General features: G+C 33.6%; 1 long non-coding RNA gene across 1 annotated transcript; it reads left to right on the top strand.

The window, feature by feature from the left end:
* The first annotated feature begins 613 nt into the window (after window positions 1-613).
* Window positions 614-4,822, top strand: LOC128920237 (uncharacterized). The gene is made up of 3 exons (XR_008470348.1): window positions 614-1,725; window positions 3,997-4,065; window positions 4,152-4,822. It is a non-coding gene; the product is annotated as an uncharacterized LOC128920237 (long non-coding RNA).
* Window positions 4,823-7,448: the final 2,626 nt, after the last annotated feature.

Raw genomic sequence — 7,448 nt, 5'->3', positions numbered from 1 at the left:
GGTCCGATTTTGCCCATTTTCGAAAGCAACCTCCTCAGGGTGCCAAGGAATACGTGTTCCAAGTTTCGTTAAGATATCTCAATTTTTGCTCAAGTTATCCGTTGCCCGGCAGACGGACGGACGGACGGACAGACATTCGGATTTTGACTCGTCTCGTCACCCTGATCATTTTTACACTCTCGCAACCTGTTGCCATAACTAAGCCATAAATAAACTTAAAATTTGGAATGAAGGATCGCACCATGAAGGGGCGTATGTGGATGTAATTTTTGAGGAAGTGGGCGTGGCCCCAAATCGCTTATTTATATATATCTCGCAAACCAATAAAGCTATATAAACCAAACTTTCTGCAGTCGTTTTTTTAGCCACTTCTTAATACAGTTTAAAAATGAAAGAAATCGGATAATAACCACGCCCACCTCCCATACAAAGATTAGGTTGAAAATTACTAAAAGTGGGTTAACTCACTAACGAAAAACGCCAGAAACACTAAATTCCACATAAGGAATGGCAGGTGGAAGCTGCACTCAAATTTTTTTACAAAATGGAAAATGGGCGTGGCGTCGCCCACTTATGGGTCAAAAACCATATCTCAGGAACTACTCGACCGATTTCAATGAAACTTGATTTGTAATAGTTTCTTTACCTCCCAATAATATGTTGTGAAAATTGACCAAATCGCTTCACAACCACGCCTACTTCCTATATACCAGAACTTAGAAGATATCGGTGCTTCTAACCTAATATTAGGGTTTCCAACTTTCAATGGACTTTATACAATATATATGACGAATATGTGGGTCAAATTGTGTATTATATAATATTAATAAAGTTAAATAAATAAATTGCGAGAGTATAAAATGTTCGGTTACACCCTTGTTATATATATAAACCTATATCTAACTCGTTTAGTTTTATGACTTACAAACAACCGTTATGTGAACAAAACTATAATACTAATTTAGCAACTTTTGTTGCGAGAGTATAAAAATGGTTGAGTATTGTCTTGAATTAAGGGACAAAATATTGTTTTAACGCAGTGGGCGCCTTACTCACCGGACATCAATATGTATAATAGAAAACGTGTGGATATCAATGGCTGTGAAAGTATACAGGTCTCGCAGGCAATATTGCACTAAATAAGAATAAATTGAAATCATTAAAAAGCCTTGGTCATTAATTTCCTGAAATTATATTAGAAATTTGTACGAATTTGTACCCAATCGGTTTTCTGATGTAATTTTCAGTGATGTGTGATCGACACACTCTTAAAAAACTATATAAATGTTTAAATCACTTAATACAAAAATTAAAAAATATGATCTTGGAAGAAAATGTTAAACAAAATTATAAAAACGGATATGTGCTAAAATGATGAGCAAATTTAAATCTCTATTTTTCTATTGATTTGGTAAAAAAGATTTAAAAAAGATAAAATTAAAATTCTTGTTTTATTTAGTAGAAAATTTATTCATTAATAATACCTAAAAATTTCACATTTGTAGCAGAAATTAACTAAAACTACTTGATCCAGAGGTGTGCTAACCTGATGACGTGAGGGATCTTGAAAACTTAATTACTTATGAAAACTTATGGATCGATTTCGACGATGCCTATCTTTAAATGCAGTATTTTTGCAAAGTTATGTTTCGATATCTTCACTAGTGCTAACTTCATATATTGTAAAGAAAACGATTCAGATCGACTTCAAAGTTCTGGTATATGGTAAGTATGTAGTCGTGGTTGTGAACCGATTTGGACTCTTTTCATAACATTCATTGGGAAGCTAGGAAGATTTTATTAACCAAATTTAAATTGGTCGAGATTTCGGAGATATAGGTTTTGATACATAAGGGGCCACACTCATTTAACATTTTGTATACCATTTTGAGTGAAGCTCTTCTGTACCATCTTTATAATGAAAGCATTTTTGGTAGTTATAATCCGATTTCCTCCATTTTTGGACTTTATAAGGAAGTTCCTAAAAGTAACGACTCTAAAAAGTTCCCTTGATAAACCTTTAGTAGTTTACGAGATATATACAAAAAACTTAGTAGGGTCGAAATTCTCACGCCCACTTCTCCAAAATAATTAATTAATCCATGTACCCCAATATTGTAATAGGTGATGTCGGTACCACATCTTAACCACATTTTTGAAGCCCATCTGATTCGTTCACTTTAAAATATCTAAATAAGCACTAATGAAGATATTGGAACAAAACGTTCTTCTTCCTCTAATATGGCATTCCCCGTATAAAAATCGCCGAAATTGGGCTATAACTATTCAAAGCTCCAGATATCGAACATGATGACAAGGCTTGAGGCTAATTTTTGCTTGAAAATGTCGGTAAATCTCTCAGATATCAAGATCGTCAAAGGAGATGTGTTCCTTTTAATAGTTTGCCTCTGTGCCAAAAATGGGTGAAATCAAATATTGCCCCTAACACGCATATACCTCAAATACGATATGTAAATTCCGGTGGATTTTATAATGTATGTTAATCTGTGCGATATCTTAGCAAACTGAAGTGAATGGATAATCTTGGCTTGATGATGAAAAAGTGTGAAATTGATTCAGGATTTACCATCACTCATATACTATATATACTAATTTTCGTTATTCTCATTGCCTTAATGCTGAATATATGAGTCTAATAAAATTACATGAATAAATTGCGAGAGTATAAACTGTTTGTAATATAATATTGACGGTAGGGCTTTACTAATTTATAGTTATCCCAAATCCAAATATTTTTATACTCTCGCAGTAAGAGAGTATTATAGTTTTGTTGACATAACGATTGTTTGTAAGTCATAAAACTAAACGAGTTAGATATTGGGTTATATATATCAAAATGATCATTGTGACGAGACGAGTCAAATTCCGAATGTCTGTCTGTCCGTCCGTTCGTCTGTCCGTGCAACGGATAACACGTATTCTTTGGCACCCTGAGGAGGTTGCTTTCGAAAATGGGCAAAATCGGACCATTGCCACGCCCACAAAATGGCGAAAACCATAAACCTATAAAGTGTCATAACTAAGCCATAAATAAACTTAAAATTTGGAATAAAGGATCGCACCATGAAGGGGCGTATGTGGATGTAATTTTTGAGGAAGTGGGCGTGGCCCCAAATCGGTTATTTGTATATATCTCGCAACCCAATAATGCTATATAAACCAAACTTTTTGCAGTCGGTTCTCCTACGTACCCCACCACATACCATGAAAATAGTTGAAATTGGATAATAACCACGCCCACCTCCCATACAAAGATTAGGTTGAAAATTACTAAAAGTTAGTTAATTCACTAACGAAAAACGTTAGAAAAACTAAATTTCACGTAACGGACTATAAGTTTTCAATGCCCCGAACTTAGTGCCCCAAGGTAACTTTTCACCGAAAATTTCGGTAAATCTCTTAGGTATCTTAATTTAATTCAGAGGAAATATTTTTCTTCAAATAGTGTGTCTCTGTACCAGAAAAGCATAAAATCGGGTCTTAACTTCCCCTATATATAAATATATGAGAATACCTAATTATAGGATTTTCAAAAATACTATAGCTATTAAGCTAATAGCTTATAAATCTGTTAATATGCGAAATATATTTATGCCAAATATATGTGTCAAATTGTGTGTTTTCTTAATAAAGATATAGCAATAAATTGCGAGAGTATAAAATGTTCGGTTACACCTTAACTTAGCCTTTCCTTACTTGTTTAATATTATAACATTGACAGAAGTCTTAGGAAGGGGATGTAGTTCTTTTGTAAAATGGGCGTAACACCACCGTAAAAAGATTTTGTGTATGAATATACTTATCTCGCAAACTAACTAAGTACATAATATATTCCTGACACTCTGATGGAAAATGAGCGAAACCCCACACAAATTTTTTAACTCAATCTGATTCATTCTCTTTACAATATATGAATTTTGAAAATTTTGAATTAAGTTTTTCCTTTCGCATTGACCGCACACTGTTTTGCTGAAGCAAATGCCAAACATACGTTACATTCGTAATTTGAGCTACAAGCATAAAGAAGTCGCATTATTTGGAAATGTAAGTTTGAAATATAAATTATTTGTTTTAACTACTGCTAAAATATATTACGGCGTGCATATGATCTATTTTGCATAAATTTACAGGGATGGACCAAAAATAAGACAACAAACTCAACCAAAGCAATTTGAAATTATCGTGGATTTCATTTATCGGAAAGATCGGTTAAAACACCAAAAGTACCTCTAATAATTTATGGAACAATTTAGTTTCCCAATTAAACGCAACCGGGCCACCATTGCTCGACATTGCGGGGTGGGAAAAGGTAATTCCAATAATTGCACAGACAAATTATAAATGTGATTAAATGCAATCAATTAAAGCTTTGGTCAGCCTATAAGATTCACTTAAAGGCAAAAATGCGACGAAACAAAAAAATATTTCGTGCACTGGAGGTGGTCTCTTACTTTGTATACCCTTATCACAGTTAGAGCAGCAAGTGAGTGAGTTTTTGTAAATAGAGAGTGCAGCGACAAGCAGCTACCGAACCAAAAATACAAACCAGTGAACTACCACAATGTTACAAAGTGGCATGCACATCCCAAAACAGCAGACTAAATTTAATACGCCGGAAAATGAACTACCACAATGTTCAAATGTGACATACCCACCGCATAAAAATCAGCAGACTCAGCACGAAACCCGAAAAATGGATAAATTATAAAAAAACGGAAACAATTTCCATATAAACAAAAAAACACAAATTGAAAAATTTAACTAAAAAATTGAAGCTAAATAACTATAATTAACTACTAGAAGTCGAATACATAATAATTACAAAATTAATATGTAATTATTTAAAAATATGTTTTTATAACTAAATTGTTATACTTAATACAATGAAATAAAATATATATATTATTAATTTGCAAATAGCTCGTTTATTTTAAGTTAAGTTGAGCATTTATCATATTTGTTTTAATATCATCCCTTATGTTTCTAACGATAACACTGTCCAACAAATATAGACTTTTTGAATAGAACAGATAACGACCCCATAAGTCTGATAGGGTATGTTGAGTAGATCATTTTTGTAGAACAAACTTATGGTCCAGCACGTCTGAGTTTTTTTTTACAGTGGGTCAAAGTTTTCATTTTTTGGTCGAAGGGAGCATTATACTATAGGAAAAAAATGTTGTAAGTTAATGTCTGAGAGAATTCTTATGGTCAGAGTTGTATTGTGTAATTGTATGAGGATTATTTTTGTGGAAGATCTTAACCCTCTAACTGGTTTCTTTATGGGTCAATTTGACCCTTTTTTCGAGAAAATCAAAAAATATCCTTTAAAAAAGGACATTTAAGGATTAAAATATCCTATGAAAATATTTGGCGGAAAATTTCAGTGGGGGTCACCAAAGACACCATTGTTGTAAATAATGCTCTTTACGATTGATAAAAAAATTATAATTTTGTTTTAATAGTGGTTTATTATAGTATGTACATATTTATTTTTTTGCTTCAGCAGTAGTTGGACAATGGATTAAAGATTAGACTTAATACGCTTTCCTGTATTTAGCTTGACGTGAATGTTCCGATGTGTCAAGGTTTCTGTACAAGCCCATACGTATTCAGCAAGCATTGCAGTTTGGGATTTCCCTTTGAATCTTTCTTCCAATACCTTTATATCCTGATGAAACCTTTCACCGTGTTCATCTGAAACCGCTCCAAGGTTTTCTTTAAAAACAAGTAAGGAAAGGCTAAGTTCGGGTGTAACCGAACATTTTATACTCTCGCAATTTATTGGAGAACTTTAACCAATACATATATGCCGAATAAAGCTCACCGTATTTTTGAAAAACCTATAATTAGGTATATGGGAGCTAGGAGAAGATACTTTTGAAAAACCTACAATGAGGTATATGGCAATGTTATGACCCGATTTTAATAATTTTTGGAACAGAGACACACTATTAGAAGAAAACAATTTCCTCTGAATTAAATTGAGATATCTGAGAGATTTACCCATATTTTCGGTTAAAATTTATCCTTAGGCGCTGAGTTCAACTTGTTCGATATCTGGGGACTTGAAAAGTTATGGTCCGTTTTCGACAATTTATTCACAAGTGAAGCCAGAGATGATATGCACTAATTGTGTAAAGTTTTATTCCGTTATCTTCATTGGTTCCATATGTTTACATTATAAAGTGAAGGAATAAGATGGATTTCAAAATTGAGTTATAAGGAAAGTAGTAGTGGTTGTGAACCGATTTCGCCCATTTTTGTCCGTGTTATCAGGGTGTCAAGAAAATATTATATACCGAATTTCATTCGTATTGGTCGAGTAGTTCCAGAGATATGGTTTTTGACCCGTAAGTGGGTTTTCCATTTTGTACAAAAATCTGAGTACAGCTCCCTTCTGCTATTTCTTCTGCAAAATTTAGTGTTTCTGGCGTTTTTCGTTAGTTAGTTAACCCACTTTTAGTTATTTTCAACCTAACCTTTGTATGGGAGGTGGGCGTGGTTATTAGCCTATTTCAACTATTTTCATGGTGTGTGGTGGGGTATGTAAGAGAACCGACTTCAGAAAGTTTGGTTTATATAGCATTATTAGTTTGCGAGTTAAATACAAATAACCGATTTGTGGGCGGGTCCACGCCCACTTCCCCAAAGAAATTACATCCAAATATGCCCCCTCCTAGTGCGATCCTTTATTCCAAATTTTACTTTTATATCTTCATTTATGGCTTAGTTATGACACTTTATGTGTTTTGGTTTTCGCCATTTTGTTGGCGTGGCAATGGTCCGATTCTGCCCGTTCGTCAAGATATCTTAATTTTTACTCAAGTTACAGCTTGCACAGACGGACAGACGGACAGACATCCGGATTTCAAATCTACTCGTCACCCTGATCACTTTGGTATATATGACTCTATATCTAACTCTTTTAGTTTTAGGTGTTACAAACAACCGTTATGTGAACAAAACTATAATACTCTCTTTAGCAACTTTTGTTGCGAGAGTATAAAAATTGAGAAGAGAGTGCAGAAAACGCAGATTTAGTGATATCTTAACGCCAATATTGTTAAAACCGATTAGCATGCTTTCAATATTTTCTGCATAGTTTTGTGCTTTTGAGTTTCCAGGGAATTCTGATATAACCAGCTGCATAAAGTCAAATGCTGTCTTTTGCATATCCGACAGATGACCATAAAATTCTTCATCTTGTAATAATTTCCTTATATCGGGTCCAACGAGCATTCCTAGAAAAGGTAGTTTACATTAAATGAAATAAATTATTTCTTAAAACCGTATTTTAACTTCTTTTAATTTTGCTGCAGATAATCTGGGGAAAATTGTTTGAATGCGTTTGAAAGAATATCCTTATGTATTTAAGCTTTTAATAAATTTTTTCACCACGCCCAGCTTAATATGCAGCGGTGAAG

Source organism: Zeugodacus cucurbitae, chromosome 3, assembly GCF_028554725.1.
Source record: "Zeugodacus cucurbitae isolate PBARC_wt_2022May chromosome 3, idZeuCucr1.2, whole genome shotgun sequence".
NCBI lineage: Eukaryota > Metazoa > Arthropoda > Insecta > Diptera > Tephritidae > Zeugodacus > Zeugodacus cucurbitae.
This window is presented reverse-complemented; position numbering and strand designations above follow the sequence as displayed.